Here is a 22435-nt window from a genome sequence, read left to right as displayed (position 1 = left end):
CTTGTCTTCTAATTTTTTTTTACTGGAAAGTCCATTGCAATGCCTGATTCAGGCTTGGACATTCCTCCATTAACCATGAGGTCAAGCTACTGTGTGCTCCTTTCCTTTCTTCATTCTGACTTCATCTCAGCTAAAATCACTCAGACACCTGTCAGTGAGCATTTCTTGCATAAAGTTTCAGTTATTAGTACAGAATTTACCTGGTGCAAATGGAGTTAGAGCACACATGAACGCATGCATTTCTGTTGCATTAGCCAGTGCACACAAGAAAAGATTTTTGACAGCATTTTGCTTTCATATCAAATTAGTTAATGTGTGGCCAGGTAAGTAATCTGCCACCAGAAACTTACCCTGTCAGCATTGTTTAAACAAATTTAAACTAATGAAGTAATTTTTTATAGGATCTATTCTATGTGTTGTAGTACTGCATGCTTTTGGTGAAGTGCAAGAAATTAAAAATCTGGCCAGATTTACTGTCTCAGTGTTTTTTGATTTTTTTTCTGTTAGTTACTGAAGATTATTTCTAGAATCACAGCTTCCATATTCAGCTACAGATTTGATGTGTTTGTTTTCTCTTGTTTCACACTTTATCTTAATTATTGTAAAATCTTTCTTTTGAACTGAAAATAGTAGCCATCGTCCATATGTTTTTATGCAAAATATTGATGCAGGATGTAGTTTCTCACCATCTCATTTCTATACCCACCTTTAAACTTTTCCCAAACTTCCCACTTTAAATCCCGGGTGGTCCCTTCCTTTCTGTGCTAGCAATTATTCCCCTCTTGTTAAATTTTCAAGTGGTATTTTTTTGCTTTCTCTCATGTTGTATTTCTCACTTGACAGGAATTTATATAAACATTCAGTAATTCCCTTACACTCCGTGGCTTCTTGCTGTGACTTTTGCTCCATGTACTCACTAATTCAAGAACTGAGTTTCAGAAATGTTCAACCTAGTTAGGGAATGTCCTTGAAGGGATAGTAACAAGCTTAACACAAGAGTGTATGGAAGATCTTCACAGCTTTTATTTTTTTCCCTACAATGACCTATACAAAATAGCAATAAATAATATATTTCAGGTGGGATATACCTTAAGCCTGGACATCATATGTGTTTCTAGATACTGTGGTAACTGCTGTTGTGTTGTCAGGGAAACAGCCTTGTGCTCGGTAGGAAAAACCAGTGAGGATTAAGCAAAGCTATAATATAGCTAAGTCCTTGTGACCTTAGCAGGATCAAGACCTGTCAGTTCTTCCCTTTGCAAGTGTCCCTCACCAGTGAGAGAGATATGCACAAGTAAAAGCGTACCTGCAGTGTGCCTGGTATAAGTATCAGACTTGGAGTATTCTAAGAAGTGAATGCATTTCTCAGTTAGATGGATTAAAAGACTCTGGTTTGTGTAAGTAAAATCTTTATAAACTAAATGATAGAAAAGTTTTCATGTGAGCTATGAATGTGTAAGAGACAATTAAATTATGATGAATGCTGGAGTCTCTTTTTCTTTGTTGAAAATTCCCACAAGAATATACCAATATAAAAGTACATTAAAGTCACAGGGATAAGCAAAAGTGTATAGCACTCTGGGGTGTGGAGTAGTTGCCAATAGTTTTCAGCACAGTGTTCTTTAGCAGTAAATATTGATGTATGTGTTACTAAAGTTAACCTCCAATATGCACGTATTATTTTATTCCAGTTTTTTGTATTAAAAGAAGTTTATCTTTTTCAGGTTAAGCATTAAATTAATTCTACTTTTTCTAACTCAAAATAGAATATTACACATTAGTTGAATTTTCATAAAATATAAGAATGAAGGAGCGACTACATTTGACATGGTTTGGCAGAGTTCCTCGAGTTCATTTTTCTTTTTGTTCTTGTTGTGTAACATCAAACGTGATTTAATGTCTTTCTTAATTAGCCTTAAGTTTTTATTATTAATCTGTATATATCAACCATGATATTTTTTAAGTATCTCTTGCATTACATGTCCTTTAAATAAAAAAAGATAATTAAAATAAGTGTTAGTTCATGTACAGACAATGCCAAATGAACCTTTTTCAATACTGATACTCTTCCCATGTCTTGTGTTGAGAAGGAGCATCTGAGGCAAAGTGTGAAATGAGATGTCTGATTATGATAATGGCTTGACTTCTAACAATACCTTTTTATATATGTTCTTTCTTAGTGCTTTGTTTTTTTCCTTTAGGTTAATCTAAACCACTGGCCAAGCCAGCGGATTTTGTTAATTTTGATTATTCTTTCCTGCTGTCCCAGTCCTTTTTATCAGTACTCCTGCATTTCCTTATTTTTATATGATTATTTAAAATAACTGTGTGTTTTTCTCAAAATTATTGTCTTTGCTATTTCATCAAAGTAACAGAAAATTTCTGTAACTTTTTTTCTGTAATTTTTTTATAAGATACCTCTTATCAAAGTGAGTTCAGGCTTTTTGCAGCATGTTTAAAGCCATTATAGAAACCTTGAAATGGACCCAATTTCACTGCTTCATTTATGACATTAGCCACTTTCCTAATAAGATATTTCTATCAGAACAGGGAAATAAATGAAGTAACAGGACAGTGAATACTTGGCCACTTCTGTGAGTTCAAAATGATGTCATTCTTCTTAACTATGTAAAATGCGCAATAGAAGTAAGAGATGAGAGCATATTCAAGACTTTAAATATTTAATACTTACATATTTAAGAACAGAACAACATCAAAGTTTTTAGAATACATGCAGAAGTTGACTTAAGTTCTGGGAGAAAAATGCTCTGTGATGAAGAACAGAACATTAATTTGCAAATTTAAAGGACTAGGAAACATGTACCTTTCTCATTTCTGTTTCTTCTTTCATTATTAATTTGTTACTTTTGGTTTTCATGTCAGCTACAGAGCTGAATACTTTTCTTAATATATTATCTACATCTCAAACTTTTTCCCTTTCTTACATTTTTCCTAATTTTGTACAAATAAATCTGTCCTTGTTTTCATTTGGTCCATCCTCTAGTAGAGCTCAGTAATATGAATGACCTTGAACAGTAATTGACTAATTTAGAAAACAGTAAGTAAAATCCAATATTTTTTCCTTTCTTTAACCAACTAACTAACTTTAAACTAATTAACAGTGTTCCTGTAAATTACTGCAAGTTATCCACTACCCTGCTGCGTTCTTGGGTAATCTGCAATCCTGAACAATAGTGATAGCAGCATCACAGCAGCCTCCCCAGTTGTTTTGTTTGTGGACAAAGAGGAGATCATCCTTTCCCAGCTCGTGGAGTGCATTAGGTGAATCCAGGATATGTCATCCTCCCTGTGCATGTGCTGTGCAACTGATCCATGAGTGCATAACAAGTCTAAGATATTTCTGAAGCTATCGATTTACAGCAGGCCATCTGTGCATGGCCCAAAGCCACATGTCCAGGTGTTCCAACTTGTTTGGTAGATATCTTTCCTTCCATGTCAAATGATTGCAAATACAGTTTTCTCATTCCATTTTAAATTACTGGTGTAATTACTGTATATTCTAAATACAATACACTATGAACATCTAATTTGTTTGATCAAATTCAGACATGAATTTAGGAGTAGTCATTAGAAAAATATTAGTGTGAAGTCACTTTAATTCTGTAATATCAATATGAGGGAAACCAGAACTAGACTTACAGTACTCTAGTCATGTCTGATTTTTCTTCTTCTTTCATCTTATATAGCTATTGACAGTGCTGTAAAATACAAAAACAGTGTACAAAATCAAAATGTTCGCATTTGTTATATATTGACAACAAAACCCCAGAAAAAAAAAAAGGTTATGAAAGACTTCATCTGTTTAGGTTGCTGTTGTCAAAAGACTGAACAGAGAACTATAGTTTTAGTTGAAATAAATAATATATATATATATATATATATATAATATATTATATTTATATATATAATAAATATAATAATATTTATATATAATAAATAATATAATATATATAAATAAATAATAATAATAATGTCCAAGCACTAATTTAGTCCAGTGATCTTCTCAAAATGAATTCTTCTGAATTGTATTCCCACAGATTATGGAACATTAATTCCGTTGCTGTTATGAGATTATGTGTTTATTGGAATAGTCAGTATTGATTATTTCTGTACTGCATTGTAATATTTTGGATTTGGAGCACTGTACATAAGACAAATATTTAAACCTGTAAGTTGGATGCTTTCTTTTTCTATGCTTTTTTAATTTTTTTTTTTTCTTGTAATTTACCTTTAGACTTCTGATCTATGTGTTTAAGAGTTATATTTCTCATAGGGGTAACATAGTAGCCATAAATCACTTTCTAAATAATGAGAGACATAGCAATAGGCTGTTGCCCATCAGTTTTAGGTCAAAGACTGTCAGCCACAGCCTCTACTTTGTGTCACTGCAATAAGTAGTAACAGATAGATCATCCTAACAAAGACAGTGACTACTAACCAAGAGTATCTCATTATTTTGCTAATTGCTTCCTCCATTTTTTTCTACTGAAAATGGTGCAAAATGTTTATATCAACTATTTGTATTCCTCTGCATACTTGACTGCATCTTTTATAATTTGCTCCATTAGTATTTATTTCACTTGTGTTTTGTATAAATAAATAATCAAACAAACAGAAAAATAGCCATAGGTTTTAACATCTATGGATTTTTTTTTTAAATCAGCTCACTGTCTGTGTGTTTTTTGTGTATGTATATATTGATTTTCAGTTTACAACCCAGTTTAAGTTTAGATGTAGAATCAACCTAAAACTTCAATTCTAAGACTATTAACACTTATCTTTTAGTTCATGTCCTCCTTAAAATCACACTGTTTGACAGCAGCAGTATTAATCATGTTGCCCTGAGGCTTACTGTGATCTGACAAGCAGCATGCATGCTAGACAGTGCTTAAGGGTGCTCCCTTATGGCTCACTTCGTCTTTCAGGACACAAGAAGTGATTCAAGTACGGAGTAGTAGCTAAATGTCTCCTCCCATGCCTGTCCACATCCAGCTCAGGGAGCAAGGAGGCTGCTGCAGATGTACAGAACAGTGAAGTTGTAGCTCTGCACTGAAGGAAAGTGTGGCTCTCACAACTGTCCTCTGTCTATGAATAGGGAAGGTGATAATTTCACAATCAAAGTAGTTTGACTTAATTACCTGTGAAAGCTGGTAATACTTGCCAGCAATGCATGACGTGCTACCTTTACAATTTCATTTTCAGACAGTTTAAAAAGGAGATGTTTGGGGAAGACTCAATACCTGTTGGGCTTTTTAATCTCTGGGTAAGTGTTGTGTGCTTTTGAAGATTATGGATTGAAACAATATGAAACATGCAAGTTTTCCTCTATTACTTTTATTTGAAGCACTGGTGTTTCAGTTTAATGCTTCAGAAGTGATAGAATCAAGTCCAGAAAATTATTAATAGAAAAATAGAGAAAAATTCAACTGATTTGCTAACATTCTTTGCTGTCCCCATTTTGAGTCTGCAGTTTAGGTAAAACTGATTAAATACTGGTGATGCTTCCTCTGAGAGATATTACATTCTTCAGAAGTAGTAATATTCAGCCTGCCTCAGCCTGAGAAAAGCACATAGAGGCTCATTTGGATTATGAGTTCTGTTTTTTAACGGTATTAATAGGCCTACATCCAAGAAGGTGATTATTTCAGTGCTTGTTGCTTAGGATTTATATTAAGGCACATGGTTGTTAACGTAAAACTTTTTTGCTTCCTGAGGAAAAGATATTTAAGTGCTTTAAGGCACAAAAACACAGAAATGGCTGCACTGGATCAAAGCTGTTCATTTTTCCTATATTCAACCTGTGGCTGGAGTTCATAACCCTTTCTACAGAGAAAAAGGCAAAAATATTGCATTTACAGAATAATCATCTTAATATAAAAATTTCATGTTAGGTTCTTTCTTTTTGTGAGACCTGATTTACATGCAAAGACTCTGCACAGTTGAGGGCAATGGAGAAAATGAAGAAATGGTGAAAATTATTTTTGTTCTCTTGAGTAAAGAACACAATGACCAATAGAAGAAAAAAATAAAGAGGGGCTTACAAATTGACAGTGACACCACTAGCTGACAGTGTCTTCTGAATAGTCAGTATTTGATGCATATTACCTGAGCAAGCACAAAAAAGAAATTGGGTAAAATTCAGAATAAAATTTTAGGTAGAGGATATGATCATGTCTGTCGGAACATGAAAACCTTTTATATATTGTAAGGGGGAGCACAAGACTTTTGGGATATTGAGTGATGTTAATTGCATGTCCTGGTACACAGGTTAGGTCTCAGTCGTAACAGTTCTGATATGAGGTATCTGAAAAGCTCCGTGTTCAGCCTCTGATAGTAAACAGGACAAACACTGCAATGCCGACTTTAAGCATTTCTTTTTGCACTTTGGAATTTACAGTTTCTGAGTCATAGCAGCCCAGTATATTGTCACTGCATCATTTGTTGTTTTATAAGCCCCATTGTTATTTCTTTTGTAAGTTACAGAGTCCAGGATTTTTTTTTCTCTATTGTATGGCATTTTTTCTACATCTTTCCTTGTATTTGTAACATTGTATTAAAATTCCTATATGAATTCCCTCTATTATTTCTGTAATCTTCCCAGGGTTTGGGTTTTTTGTGTATTTGTTTATTTTTTGGTTTGGTTTTTTGGGTTTTTTTAATAGAGTATTTTTAGAACTGAAATCAGTGATACTTATATAGATATGTCTTTGATTTCTGTAGTCTGTATGAACACTGATATAACTGTTCTCCATTTTAATTCTTAGAGCATTTGTATTATAGAGGGGGATTTTTTGTTAGTAGATTTCTTTCTTAGTACATGCATTTGATTTAATCTTCATTATAGGTAAAAATAGTTGGGTTTTTTCGTTTCAGTGTCCACTGAGTGTGTAGTTACCACGAAAATTGTATTTGCTAATGTGATTTTGAAAGTGGAAATGAAATCTCTGAGTGTTCTCTTGGTTACAGAGCAGAGCTCAGATACAAAGCCCAGTGAACTTGCATGTCTTATACCCTGGTGCTTGTGAGATTCGACTAGAGGTTCTTGCTGTTATCTCAGCATTACTTGTTTCTCCCAAGAGATTCCTCTTTGTTTGACATAATAGAACTCCTAAGAATTGAGGTCACCCTATTTAACAGAGTGATGTGGTATTTGGAGAGTCAGAATCACAGTTAGGCAAGCAGATACTTTCAACCCAGTTGTCCCTTCAGTTAGGTGTCTGATGTGTTCTTAAGTGCTCAGGATTGTGGATTTCAAGCCTACTAAATTCATTAACCTGTGATATTAGATGTGTTTTACAGGTCCTACACTGTCTAGCAGGACACATTCATTATGCACAGGATAAATGTTGCCCTAGAACTTCATCCAAGAATTTTTGAATTATGTAACTTTTGAATCTTCTAAAAATATAATATGTAAGCAAATCCGAGAAGAAAAAACTAATTATATGCATATTTTTCACTGTACTAGACATAAGTTATACCTAATTCTGCAAGTTAAACATATGCTTTTCACCAGAAACTCGTTTCAAATATCAGACTTCAATTTTGACAAAGAAACTTAGACTGTTTATAATAAGTGTTAGGTCTGCAGGAATGACAGGTATTAAATACATAAGTTCCTGTTTTACTGATTATGTGAGCCACATGTAAACCTTTAATATAATCTGGCATATGTACATGACTGTGCTGCATTACATTTTCTCTAACAAGGTTCTGTTTAAATTTCCTGTCTATTCACTGGCATTTTGACAATTCCAGAAACAGGTCTGGCAGGATTTTTAAAGATAAATATTCTAATCTATTTTATAATGCTGCAAAATTTTTTTCCATAGCAGTGTTCAACTCAGCTTTCCCATGCAGAAATGTTAATGTCTTTGATTACTTCATTTCAGGTAAAAATTCCCTCTAAATTTCTTTTCCTTGACATGTCTGCAGTAGATGTCTCCAATGCACTACCTTGATGAAAGGAATTGGGTAGGATGTAATGCCCTGCAAAAATTTTGCAATCCATGGTCAAAAATGTAAACAGAATTCTGTTTTAAGTTCTGCAATTCTTTGATTGAATAGAAAAGGGACCTACAATGATCATCTGATCCACCTTATTATCACAGAATCATAGAATCATTTGTTTTGGAAGGAACCTTAAATATCACCTAGTTCCACCCCTCCTGTCATGGGCAGGTATACTTTTCACTATACCAGATTTCTCAAAGCCTCTTCCAAACCAGCCTGGAATAGCTTAGGTCAGGGCATCCACAGCTTCTCTGGACAACCTGTTCCAATGCCTCCCAGAAGCACTGAAGAATGTTTCCCTAATGTGTAATGCAAACTTACACTCTTTCAGTTTAATGACATTCCCCCTCATCCTGTCACTATATGCCCACGTAAAAAGTCCCTCTCCATCTTCCCATCTTTTTTGTAATGGAAGCCTGCTCTAAGGTGTCCCCAGAGCCCTTTCTTCTCCAGGGTGACTATCTCCAACTCTCTCAACTGGATACCAACTGGTCTGTGTCCTTATGTTGGAGGCCCCAGAGCTGGATGCACTATTCCTGGTGGAGTCTCACGAGATCAGAGTAGAAGAAGAGAACCACTTTCTTTGATCTTCTGGCCACATCATTCTTCAGATGCAGCCCACAACACAGCTGGCTTTCTGGGTTTGCAGGCACATGTCACTGGGTTATGTTGGACTCCTCATCCACTTACAGCCCCAAGTCCTTCTCCACAGGTCTACCTCAATCCATTCTCCTCCCAGCCTGTGTTTGTGCTTGGGATCGCCATGACCCAGGTGCAGGATCTTGCACTTGGCCTTGTTGAACTTCACAAGGTTCAAACGGACCCACCTCTCAAGACTCTCTGGTACATGTCCAGTCCTTCTGGATGTCTCTCTTCCCTCCAGAATGGTCACCACACCACACCGCACCGCACCACACCACACCACACCACACCACACCACACCACACCACACCACACCACACGGTTCAGTGTCATCAGTGAACTTGCTGAGGGTGCCCTCCATCCCCCTGTCCCTGTCACCAACAAAGATGTTGAACAGTGCTGGTCCCAGCACTGAGCCCTGAGGGACACCACTTGTCACTGTTCTCCACTTGGGCATCAAGCCATTGATTACAACTCTTTGAGTTCAACCATCCAGCCCATCAAAGTGTTCAAGACTGATTCCTGTTCTTAAGATTCTCCAATGGGTCCTGCGCCACCATGAAATCTGTTTCTTTGGATTTCAGGATTTTCCTAAGCATAAACCATCTACTGATCACACTGATTTGCTTTCTCTTTATAATTGCTTTTTTACTGATAAGTCTACGTTTGCATAGGGTCTTATATAACCAATTTGTACCAAGTATTATTTAAATATGCAGTGAATTTTACTTTTTCTGAAGAAACAGAATTAGTAAGACTTCAGGTTTGTGGTCTTGTTTTTTGAACAACTCTTTGAGTCTTGAAAGGGTGTGATTAAAAGCTTTATTATTAACGGAAGAATGAATATACCAGGATCACTGAGTGCAGAATTTGTATATAAGTTCAGCTCCTTCTGAGCAAGGGTATTGACTTCCATTCCTTTTTTCCTAACTGGGAGTACTATTAGAAGATAGTCTAAATTTATAAGTCTGAATTTTCGTCTGTTGAAAATCATCATAAGTCACTTTAAAGCAATGCAACCACTTACCCTGTTGGGTTTAAAAAAAGAAGAATAAACCTTACAAAAAGTATGTCTATTTTTGGAAGATATTTAAATGTTAAATAACCAGCTTTCTCTGGTATGAAAAACCTCTATTTAGTAGAATAATAACTTTTTGCAAATAAGTTATTAGTTATTTATTATTATGGCTTCTTGATAGCTTCTTTAAACAATAATTATGTATTCTTTGTCCAAGATTTCTTCAATTATTTTCCATAATTAAAAAAGACTTGTGTTTTCTTGTGTTCTTTATCTTCCTTATCTGTCTTAAATTCCTTGTGTTCCATTTTGTAGATTATTTCACATGTATAAGTTACTTGTTAAACTGTCTCTCTCAGAAATCTAGGGATGAGTGATACAATTCAAATGTTTTTCTTGATGCCAAAACAGAATGCAAAGCTATTGAATTGATTCTAATAGTTAAGCAAGAGGCTCAGTATTAGAGTTATAGATTCACAGCCTCATTTTCATTGGAAATAACCTTTAAGTTCACGGAGTCCATTAAGTTGTCTGACCCAGTAGCAAAACCAGTAACTGTAACCAGTAACAGAGAATGGGAGAACTAAATCTCAGGATGCCATTAAGTCAGCATTTCTTCTTTTTGTATGATTTGTTACTTTTTTAAGATACTGCAGAAATCATTATAATGAATTGTCTATTTAGTAGGCATTTAATATTCACTTATCTTGTATTGCTCTGGCTGTTCTGTCCTGCAGCTTTTCCCACGGTGAACTGAACTAATTTGCAATGTTGTCAGACTGCAAATGACTAGGAAAAAGAGCTAGTACTTATCTTACATTTTGGGCCAAAGGAGGGGAGCCTAGACATGTGCACCTGTTTTGGAAAATGCTGCAATTAAGATGGTTGCACATCAACACTAATAGTTTAGTGACTTTGTAGGTGTGTCCCTTCAAAACTAGTGAGGCTTTTTCATTTAATTTTGGTGATTTGCAATAGTGCATTTTGTTATTCTATTCCAGATCTTCTACTGTTACATGCATTTTAAACAGGTTTTCCAATATATCTTCTGTAAGGAGAGCTCCTTCTGTTTGTTTTTTTTTTCTGACAGCCAGGTGTTTTTTTCTGGTGCCACTGAAAATCTTCATGACACTCAACAAGTCAATACTTTTTAACAAGGTCACTCACTAGATTAATTTTTTTTTTCTTGAAATTCAACCCTAGATTGGTGAATATATAAATTTTTTTTGTGTTGGACATGAAGTAAAGAATATGATGGACACAGTTGCAGATTAGTTCATTAATAATATAAATTTGGATCATGTCTTGTACTTTGCTAAGGAGTAATTCAGGATTTTTTCTCCTCTCGTGGGCTTCCTGACTGGAGTCACTGAAATAATCCATTTTAATATTGTAAACTTTTACCTCAGCAATGCACCCCTGTGTAATTTACCTGATTTACACCATTTTTTGCTTCTTGCTCTTAGGTTTCCTGGTCTCCTACAGTATGTCAGGCACTGTCACCATGCTAGTCCCCCTGTCAGTATTACAGTCTTAAGAGTCCTGTGCTTTCCTACTTAGGTGAGAAATCCCAGTCCATACTGATCCTATTTTCCTTATTAATCCAGTGAACTCATTTATCTGATTTGATTCAGGCGTTTTAAACACTACTCCTCTGTTGCAGCAAACATTTTTTCCTATGTTTTGTGTACTGACCAATAAGCTTTTAATTTATTGTTTTCTTTCACCATGCTTTTATATGTTTACAATGTTATTAAAGTACAGTAATTTCACGAATACAAGCCGCAGCAATTTGACAAAAATTTTGGTGGAAACCCGGAAGTGCGGCTAATAGTCGGGGGCGGCTAATCTGTGAATAATTTTCTGATATTTACAACCCCAGACGTGCCAACCAGGGCGCCGAGCCAAGCACCTGCCAGTAAAAGCCGGCATTCCGTGATTGTTACAGTGTTACTGTGTTGCCCTGGCTCCCTGCAGGCAGCACGGGGGGCGGGGAGAGAGGCAGGAGAGCTCTCTTCTTCCCTCCTCTACCGCAGCCCAGGGGAGGACGGGGGAGCCCCGCGCAGCCATTGCCGCGGCTTGGGGAGGAGGCGGGGTGCTTTGTCCGCGCCCGCCGCCGGCACCACAGGCGCGGGAAAGCTCCATCCCTGCCCGCCGCCGGCGCCACGGGCACGGGAAAACTCCGTCCCCGCCCGCCGCCGCTGCCGTAGGAGCAGGGGAAGCTCCATCCCTGCCTGCCACCGCGGGGCAGCGCCGACCCGGGGTGACCGAGCCCAGTGGCAGCGGCGGGTGGCCCCGAGCCCAGCAGCAGCACTGGGCTGGGCCACCTGGCCCCGTCAGCAGCCCCTCGTGGGCCGAGCCTGCACAGCCTTAGCTCAGCCAGTAAACCCCGCCCTCCCGCGGTTCTGTTACTAATTGCACGCGGGGTCCTCACTGCGAACGACAGAATGGCTTATATTCGGGTGCGGCTCATTTATGGACAAAAACCGAAATATTTGCCAACACCCAGAGATGCGGCTTATACTCAGTGCGGCTTGTATTCGTGAATTTACTGTAATTTAAACCCCGCCATTTTGATTGGTATTTCTTGTACTGTGCTTTGTATTTCTTATATTGTGCTTTGTATATGTTTTCATACCTTTGGTAGTATTTTTTGAGTTACCATGCCATATTTAAGTGCAATTCTATTCTTAATTAATCAATAAACTGAATCCTCCTATATCTGCAAAACAGTACAAGTAAGTAATTTCATTTGTTCTTAACTTCTTTACTTGCCCGTCATTTCCACCAGTACAACATAAACTTTATGGTATTATTGTCTTAAAATCGAGTATGACTAAAAAGTATATACCCCATACTTTGTTCACTATGAGATTTAAAAAAAGGAAATACAAAAGATAAAGAGAAACAATTAAATCTGAATTCCAGAGTCTGAGTGGAAAGCCACATAGGTATGAATGAGTGGAAAGCCACACAGGTATGAATATGAAATGTTTATGGATTGATACATGTTTTGTTGGAGGAGGCTGCAATTTTCATCATACATAGTAGTAGGGAAAAATTTCTTTTGTAGGTGCACTGAGAAATGCACATATGCAATGCATCATATATGATTCTACATTTTTTTCTTGGTGTCTTGAGTGACTGTTCTACACTTTCAAGAGACTGTGAAGATTATGAAATAACAGGATTTACAGTATTAAATAAAAACATCTGTACAAAACATTAGAGGAAATGGCAAGATTGTTTTATTTTGTAAATACTTATAACCTACTTTAAATCTTCTCTAGTTTTCTAGGTATTGTAGAAGCCATTTTCATTGAGACTTTGAGATTATTTGCATTAAATGCTACAGTAGTTTACATTCTCAGTCTTCTTTTGCATGCTTGACAGTACTTGATTTGAAATAACAATGAACCACACAGTTATTGTTTCGTTGTTTCAAACTTAGAATGTCTTAGAAAGACAACTTAGATTTTAGCCCAGATCTGGATGCATTAAAATGTCCTTTTCCATCACCTTCAAGCAGGAAGTTTTCTGTTGGACTCTTTGGCTGTAGCCTCCTGGAAATAATTTTGATTTGCTTTTTTTATTCAGTTCAAAGGTAAGGGCATTCAGAGAAGGAGTTTTGATTGTCTTTTTGGTCTGTTTAAAAACAGGAGAAAACATCAAAACAAGCCATTAGATCATGACAGAAATAGAAAAAAAATAAAATTAGAAGAATTTTCAGTATAAATAGATATATAATTACAAGCCCTTGAATGTATGTAATTACACATACTCAAAAAACCTCTATGTCATTGCCGTAATGAAAAAGCCATAATTTCTCTTCAAAAGCACTTCAGAAAGCAAAATTCAGACAGTCTGCCAGCATATTTAATTTGTCCATCTCTCACAAAAAATTGTACCCTATCTTCAGTAAGGAAATTGGCCTCCTGTTGAAAGCGAAGTAATTACAAGAATTTCTCAGAAAAACGAGCATTTCTCTCATAATTCCTTGGAATTAAAATTGTAAATATTTCTCTTCCCGCTTGCTCCCTCATCTGTTTTATTTCATGAGTATTTAGGTCCCTGACCTTGCCCTGATTGACAAGGGAAGTTAAAACTGCAAGCACTTACTATTCCTTTCCATGCATCAGTGAAATGGTGTTAGGAATATTAAGTGGATGAACACAGTTTAAATAATATTTAAATTATGGAAGATAAGAAGTATGCCATTTTATAGTAAACAGTTTACTTAATATGATTTTTTAATGTTAATGAAAATCTGAAATACTATTATTAGAAAAAAAAGCATTTTTTTAAACATATGATAAACACGTGTCAGTATATTGTGTGCTTGCTACTGGTGTTTATTTTATTTGGTTACAATTAGCAAATATTAGTAAATATGAACCTATAGACTGGTTATGCCCTCCATGTTCCCTGAACTGTTCTTTTGAAATACAATTTTACACTGTCTCATCTTTTTCCAGCCTCCAGATAATAACAAGAGGGCTGCTGTTTCATTGACAATATTGTGCATTCCACATACCAGGTTATGAATTTTATTAGAGAAATGAAATTGAACAGAATGTGGAAGTTGTCAAAAATTATTAATAAAAATTGTCAGCAAAAGTAAGATTGCTTTCAAGTTGGGAATTAAGTGTTCTATAGATACATTCACAGTTTTTATTTTCTTAGAGACCTTAATATTCATACTAAGATCCCAGATTGCACAATAAAATATGTTCTAAGAAGCAGACTAAAGAAAAGTTAAATAATCAGACCATATTGCCTAGGAGTGATTTCTTTAATTCTTATTTGAGCTTCTCTTTTTAGCTTCTGTGTTCTTTGAAGACTCTCACATATAAACCATAAAAAGTGTCTTGATCTTAAAGCTTGTATTTCCTCCCTACTACAATATATCATTTTTCCTATCCTCAGTCTTTCATTACTTTCATTTCATTATTTTATTTGAAGAAAGTATAACCAGGAGTCTTTCAGAGTTTAGTTCCAAGACTAAAGTTCATCAAGATGAATAAGGTTCTCACATTATTTTTATGCTGGTCATGGGGAAGATTGAAAAGAGATGAAAAGATGAAAAGAAGGCGGGGTATCCTACTGGACATCAGTGAAGTCATCATAGTCCATTGGAGCTGATGAGAGGCATTCCAGAGTCCTGAAGGTATTGACTGATTAAGTTCCCAAGCTGCTCTCCATGATATTTGAAAGGTTACAGCAGTCAGTTGATGTTCCAGGCAACTGCAAAAAGGGAAACATATACATTTTTAAGAAGAGAAAAAAGACCAACCCTGGAAACTACTAACCTGTCATCTCACCTCTATGCCTGGAAAGATCATGGAACAGATTCTCCTAGCAATTGTTCTGAGGTGCTTGGAGAACAGGGAAGTGATTTGGGACAACCAGCACAGCTTCACCAAGGGTAAGTCCTGCCTTATCAAACTATTGATTTTCCATGATGGAGTCACCTCATCAGTGGTTGAGGGATGGGTTACAGATTTTGTTTATCTAGACTTCTGTAGAGCCTTTGACATGATCTTCCACACATCCTTCTCTTGAAGTTGGAGAGACAGGGGTTTGATGGGTGGACTGTTTGGTAGGTATGGAATGGGTTTGACCGTCACAGCCAGTGGTCAGCTGATGGACATCAGTGACAAGTGGTGTCCCTCAGGGCTCCATACTGGGGCAAGTGTAATTTAGTATCTTCATTAATGTCACAGTCACAGGGATCGAGTGAACTCTCAGAAAATTTGCAGATGACACCAAACTGAGGTGGTTTGACACACCTGAAGGAGACAGGATGCCATCCAGAGGAACCTGGACAAGCTGGAGAAGTGGCCCCAGGGAATCTCATGAGGTTTAACGAAACCAGGGGCTGGTGCTGCACCTGGGTGGGGACAGCCCCAGTATCAGCACAGGCTGGGCATGTGTCGGTGGTGTCTCAGGAGCTCGAGACAACCACCTGTGTATATTAAAAGTCTCTGTAGTCTAACCTGAGCACCAGAGAAGGAGTCAGGAGTTGTCTTCTGTGGTTTCCAGAGGTTCTTTATTTTATCTAATCTATGAAGTTCGTTCCATGACCAGCCAAGATCTGCTCAGCAGGTCAGTCCAAGGCACACTGCCCACCTTCAGGGCAGTATTATCTTTTTATACTATAAACTACATAAACATTATTTACAATTATCTTCCAATACCTATCACTTTTATTGTACAGTCTAGTTCTACTCTAAACCAATCTAAAAGTGCCAACATCACCCAGAAGAAGGAGAAAGAAGGACAGAACACGCCCAAATTCCTCCATCTTGATCCTAGACCCCTATTCTAAAAAATCTTAAAAAGCTACTTTTTCACCTTGAGATAAACTAACTTATACTCTACTTATTTTTTGTGGCTTGTAACTCTTCATGCAAAGGTGGTAATTTTTCCCAGGGGCTAAAATCAAAGGCGCAGGGGTCTTGGGCTCTGTGCCAAGGCTTCTGAACCCCCTGCCAGGGTCTCAAACCATCCAGGACAGCCAGAGGGATGTCCTGGGTTCCCACAGGCATGAACAGACCCAGAGCAGCCTTGCCCAGAAGGACTTGGGGGTGCTGTGGGTGAGAGGCTGGACATGCCCCAGCCATGGCACTCACAGCCCAGAGAGCCAAACGTGTCCTGGGCTGCATCCAGAGCCCCGTGGGCAGCAGGGCAGGGAGGGGATTCTGCCCCTCTGCTCTGCTCTGCTGAGACCCACCTGGAGCACTGCATCCAGAGCTGGGGTCCTGCACAGGAGGGACAGGGACCTGCTGGAGTGAGCCCAGAGGAGAGACATAAAGATGATCAGAGGGCTGGAGCACTTCTGCTGAATGGAAAGATTGAGAGAATTGGGGCTGTTCAGCCTGGAGGACAAAAGGCCTAAGGGCTACCTAATTGTGGCTTCCAGTACCTGAGGAAAGCCTACAAGAAAGATGGAGATCAGCTATTTACAAGAGCATGTGTCTTGGTTTAAGACAGTCTAAAGAGGAACACTATAAAATGAATTCCCCATGTTTATAGGTTTAACCAATCTTTTTCCACAAAAAAGGAGAAAACAAATACAAGCAGGTGTAAGTGAAAAAAAATGACAGCGTGCTAACAAATGAAACTGCAACAGCAAAACCTAACAGATAGATACAAAATTTTAAAAACATACTCCCTGAGAACCAAGAGAAACTGAAAGTGCTGGAAATTCCTTTTTTGGGATGGTGCCCACTGCAGGCAACTGTGTGAGGGGAGACAAAGAGAAAAGATGGCGGCAAACTCTGTCCCCAAGATGGCGGCCTTTGCAGGCAGCAAGACAGTCCAGGAGACAACGGGAAATGATGGCAGCAAACCCTGATGAGAAGGTAGGAGATATGGAGCTATTCTAATGGCAGACGAAGACTTGCTGGCTCATACTGGGTCAGCTCTGCCACCCACTGCCTCCTCCTGCCATGTGCAGGACTCCACCAGTGTTGATGCTGGTGTGTCCAGGGGAAAGGCCTGTTGGTACTAACCTGTCCCCTGAGACTGGCTCAAGCTCCACGCTGCTGATAGGGTTTGCAAACTTCACTCCAAAACAGTTTCTGCTTGTGAAATACACTTTTCCTGAGTGGGTGGTGTTGAAAGCCCAGAAAAAAACCCAACCACCTGAAGCAACCCTCTCCAAAGCAGAGCCTTCACCTTCTGCAAATGCTTCAGTGAGAGAGAGTGCTCCCTGCTTCCAGCCTGCAAATTAAAAAGGGATATAAGCAGCACCCCTCTTCCCTCCCCACAATCCCCACTTCAGGATTCTCATTCTGGCTGTGGTGCTGGATCATAAAGAGGCAGAAAGGTTTTTTTGGTGGACAGATAGATATGGAATACAATAATGTTTTGGGTTACCCAAAACAACATGGATTTGGACAAGACAGGACAAGTGGCAGCAGCTTCAAACTGATGTAGAGTATTTAGAACTATATAGTAAGAGTATATATTTAGAGTGTATAGATATTTAGAATATATTCTTTACTGTGAGGCCAGTACCTGCCTGAACAAGTTGCCCTGAGAAGTTGTGGATGCACCATCACTGTGAGTGCTCAGGTCTTGGCTCAGTGGGATTTTAAACAACCCGGTCTAGTTAAAAGTATCCGTGGCCAGGGCAGGAGGCTTGAAACTAGGTGATCTCTAAGGTCTCTTCCAACGTAAGCCTTCTACAATTCTATAAGCCTTCTCTAATTCTGTTGTAGCTTCTATTCCCACATTGTCCTCTCATTAGATACCAGTGACAAGAGCATATCACCTCCCTCTGCACTTCCCCTGCAGAGGAAACCATACAGAGCAATTAGATTCTCTCAACTAAACAAAGTTTGGCATTATTCAAGTTTAAATCTCTCAGTTCTTTTCAATGGAGCTAGTCCTGATTTTCAGTTTGAACATTTTTATAGGTTTTTCTGAGTACATTAACACAGAAAAACAGTTTGAAACAATGTTCTTAAAATTATCATATTTTAATATGTTTGTTACTATTTCTGACAACTCTTCATTGCTTAATGTTTAATTTTAGCATTTGAAAATTTAGTGCCACATCAGAATGACTTGCAACTACAGCAGATTTCAGAGCCTTCTGAAATAAAATCCAAGATGATAACAGATAAAAGAGCTTGTGTGCATGTTGCAGAGCAGCTGAGAGCTCAGAGCCTCCAAGAAGAGCAGAGAGCCCAAGACACTGAAAAGGTGACTGCTTATTTTTATAGATGTCTGAAGAAATATTTTCTGAAGATTATGTGCTTAATGAGTTAGTTAAAGCCAGGGTGAAGGCTTTCTGATTCTGTCCTACACACTCATGTTATACAAGAACAAAGAAAAGCAGTGTGCATGGAAATAAAACCAGTATACTCTTACAAGACCTTAAAAACGTTCCTATATAAAAATCACTTCATGTTAAGTTTGAAGAATTTGCATATTGTCAAGCATGGAAAATATTTATAGATTTGAAGACAAAGTGTATGTACGACAACTTGTATGCATTTGAGATGTCCTTGTAAAAGAGTTTTGTGTCATTCTTCTTTTGTGAAGATGGAGCGTCATACAAAAGCAGGAAATTGACAGTGGAAGGGCATCTATAGTGGGTATGGCCTCAGAACATCTTGTACATCTGTGTAGTTATTCTGATGAAGTAAAAAAGGAGGAACAAATTTCTTTAGACATGGTAACCCTCATCCAAAGCAGAGTTTATATTTCATATAGAGGAAATGGCCAGATATCAGGGTGTTAACGAAGTCGTTGACTAAACTGATATGTATTTTATGTGGCTAATGAAGGAAGAAGGTCTTGTTTTGTTTATTTAACTGTTCTATTGCCATTACATGAGCAAGAATGGCAAAGAAATGCCTCTCGTGTATCCAGACAAGAAAATGCAAGCAATAGCAAAATACTAAAAAATTTAAAGATATGTATTTTAACCGTTTTTGACTTTATGTATGAAAAACACTTTCCTACTCCACTCCACATTTACCTGCATGTATCTGTAGTACACTTCAAATGAGTGCAATTTGTATGTTTGTTACTCTCAGTGATCTGAGACTCACTATTCAGCAGTAATGTTATCTAGTCGTAGTCCCAGTTTCTCTGCTGCATTGAGACCTGAAACAGGCACCATACTAGAACTAGAATTCGATGAAAACCCTTAAATGCGTATAAGGCACTAAGCAAAAACATTTTTTTTCTTTTAAGATGTGCTTGTATTGCACCATATTATTTATTAATGCAGATAAAGTATGTAAAGATGTACAATTTTCTGATAATGGTAACTGAAAGATACATGTTAATCCTCAAATATTGAAAATCAACTAGGATATTGATAAGGTGTCAAATTATTTAGAATTTATAATGCTATATTAAATAAATTTTACATCATCTATTTCTTGATATAAAAATTGTGATTTTTTAGTAAAGTGGCTGAGAATGTTTTTGGTCAAGGTTTAGCTGTGGACAAAAGGTAGAGATTTTTTTCACTTTCACAACTTTTTAGTGATCCACTTTAAAAAAGAAGAAAGGAAAAAGAAAAAATAAAGAAGAAAAAATAAAAGAAAGAAAGTAATTTTCCAGGTCTGGAGCCTGATAATCTCTTTCTTCTACCTTCTTCCTGGAAGGTTGTTCTCCTTCTTGTTTAATTATATTTGCTTCCTATGTAGGTAGAGCATTACTTCAGAGTTATTGGGCATTGTATTAGGGCCAAATGTTGTCTTTTGTTTCAACCTACGTATTTGAACACAAGATACTGAATATTCAACATTGCTTAGGAAGAAGAAGACAAAATAAAACAATAACCAAAATTCAAACAGCCATTATACAGGTTACGAAGCCACCAACAGGACCCACATAAAAGCTAGTGGAGCCAAAAAATTCTTGAACAAGAAGAGAGAAGCAAAGGCAATTTTCATCTACAGTAATTTCACGATTATAAGCCACACCATTTTGACTAAAATTTTGGTCTGAACCCGGAAGTGTGGCTTATAATCAGGTGCGGCTTATATATGGACAAAGAACAAAAACTTGTTTTAGTTTGGAGGACAGGTGTCTGCTGAGAAAGGCAGGAACTTCTCTTTGAAATGGAGAATGTAAACTCCCTCCCTCCAAATTATTAGAATTTTGAAATCAAGGGGCTTTTAGGCAAAGATACGGGAATTAGGAATAACAGTTCTTTACTAGGGAAATTAAAACAGAAATACAGTACTACAAAGAAACAAACTCCAAACCCTGACAAAGTCAGAGTACAACCTGACACCCTGTCAGGCAGGGTGTTGTTAGCAGTCCATTAAATGGTGGCTGCATCCTCCTGCAGTGACAGATGTGATTCAGTTGAAGCAGTGCTCCTGTAGAAGGTGCAGTTTCCCTTGGGAGGTCCAGTGGTGATGTGGAGAAATTCGGTTTTCGTCTGGAGTCCAGTGGAGAAAGGGGCTCCCTTAGTGTCCCAAAAATTCTGTTTTTATTTTGGTAAGAAATGTTGGGCTCTTCCCCCTGGCTGGAGCAACTTCCAATGGGATGCAGTAATTTTATCAGTCCCACAGTGGGACTCAATGGGCCATTAGCAGAAAATGACTCGCTAGAGGAAGGATGGGTTGTGAAAAGATAAAGAACAATGCCCTGCCTGGTTTCAATGGATGACCTATTAGCAGAATATCGGCCGTTGAGATAAGGATCACTGCCCCCACCCTCAACAGATGGTGATAGAACAGATACCTTTTATCACACTCTGTATTGTAATGGGTGACTTATAATCAGGTGCGGCTTATACATGGACAAAGAACAAAAAGTTGCTGGCACCCGGAAATGCAGCTTATACTCAGTGCAGCTTATAATCGTGAAATTACTGTATATTCTTTTAATGTTAATTATATTAACTCAAAAAAACATTATTTCTGGGAACATTTAATCTACAAATACTGTACTTGCACCATCCAAAAGCTTCTGTTAAGCAGAAAAGATTGGGCTGAATATTTATAAGATTATGATTCTGCATTTGGTTTTTAATTAAAATTGCTTTGAGGTAGGAAGTTCTTATTGAATAAATATCATAAATAGGTCTAATTTCATCGCTGAAACTATTTTAGCTTCTAGTCTACTGAGTACAATATGTGAAATAAAAACATAGATGTTGCTTCCCGATTTGTTCATGCTGAAGTTTTGCACCATAATATTTGAACTCTTCTGTAACACACTATGAAAATGTCTGCTCTACTAATTTTTACAGGTGAACAGTGGCAGATGCACTAAAATAGAGAGCATACTAACAGAGTTGCTTGATTAACTATCAGGGATACATTCACTCTACCTATAATAAGCAGATCATAGTCCAGAATGTCTTGTTTCAAGATGTTTTCTGGCTAACAGATATTATCTGTTTTGCAGAGTGAGGATCTCTCGTATACTCTGCTAGAACCCTATGCAAAATAAGAATTACCCTGCAGAAAGAGCAGCTGCAAAATTCTAGGATTTTCTGAGTGGTGGAAGTATGTGTAGCTAGGAAAGGGGAAGAGGGGAAGGAAGGGAAAGGTGTAAGATGGAAATCATCTGGCCTTTATTCTTGGTGTAACAGATGCTTAAAACACTTTCAGTGTAAGCATTTCTGTTGTACTAATATGACATAAAAGTAATTCCCTAGTACTTAATCTGTTGAACCTTCTTTATGTTGCTTTGTGAAGAGAAAGGAAACAGAAAATGGAAAAGTTTGAGAAGTCTATGACAGGAAATGTCTCTGCAGTACATAACCATGTGACTGACGGGCAATATTTGGATACTGAATTGTTAAGAAAAGAGAGGGAAATGAAGAAATCTCACAGCAGCCCTGCCTAGAAAGACTTGGGGTGCTGTGGGTGAGAGGCTGGACATGGCCCAGCCATGGCACTCACAGCCCAGAGAGCCAAACATGTCCTGGGCTGCATCCAGAGCCCTGTGGGCTCTGGGGTTGTTCAGCCTGGAGAGCAAAAGGCTTCAGGGCTACTTAATTGTGGTCTTCCAGTACCTAAAGGAAGCCTACGAGAAACAAGGAGAGCAGCTATTTACAAGAGCAGAGAGTGACAGGACAAGGGGATATGGTTTCAGACTAATAGAGAGTAGGTTTAGACTAGATATTAGGAAAAAATTATTTACTGTGAGATTGGTAAGGCACTGGATTGGGTTGCCCAGAGAAGTTTGGATGCCCATCCCTGGAAGTGTTTAAGGTCCAGTTGGATGGAACTCTGACCACCTGGTATAGTGAAA

The 22435-nt window shown here is 37.7% G+C and overlaps 1 protein-coding gene across 3 annotated transcripts in view; it reads left to right on the top strand.

Moving 5' to 3' along the window:
• Positions 1–22435, top strand: part of PRLR (prolactin receptor) — a 161603-nt gene that overhangs the window by 24601 nt on the left and 114567 nt on the right. The window contains exons 5-9 of one of the 3 annotated variants that reach the window (XM_033085434.2): positions 4059–4189; positions 5224–5284; positions 11161–11254; positions 14755–15119; positions 18237–18406. The exons of 1 other annotated variant lie outside the window; for it this stretch is intronic. The gene's annotated coding sequence lies outside the window, so the exon portion shown is untranslated. Of the gene's footprint in view, positions 1–4058; positions 4190–5223; positions 5285–11160; positions 11255–14292; positions 15120–18236; positions 18407–22435 lie in introns of those variants that run through there. One more of the 3 variants, XM_033085437.2, reaches the window with a different exon arrangement.

The sequence above is a fragment of the Catharus ustulatus genome, chromosome Z, assembly GCF_009819885.2.
Source record: "Catharus ustulatus isolate bCatUst1 chromosome Z, bCatUst1.pri.v2, whole genome shotgun sequence".
NCBI lineage: Eukaryota > Metazoa > Chordata > Aves > Passeriformes > Turdidae > Catharus > Catharus ustulatus.
The sequence above is the reverse complement of the archived record's forward strand: the minus strand, read 5'-3'. Positions and strand labels throughout refer to the sequence as shown.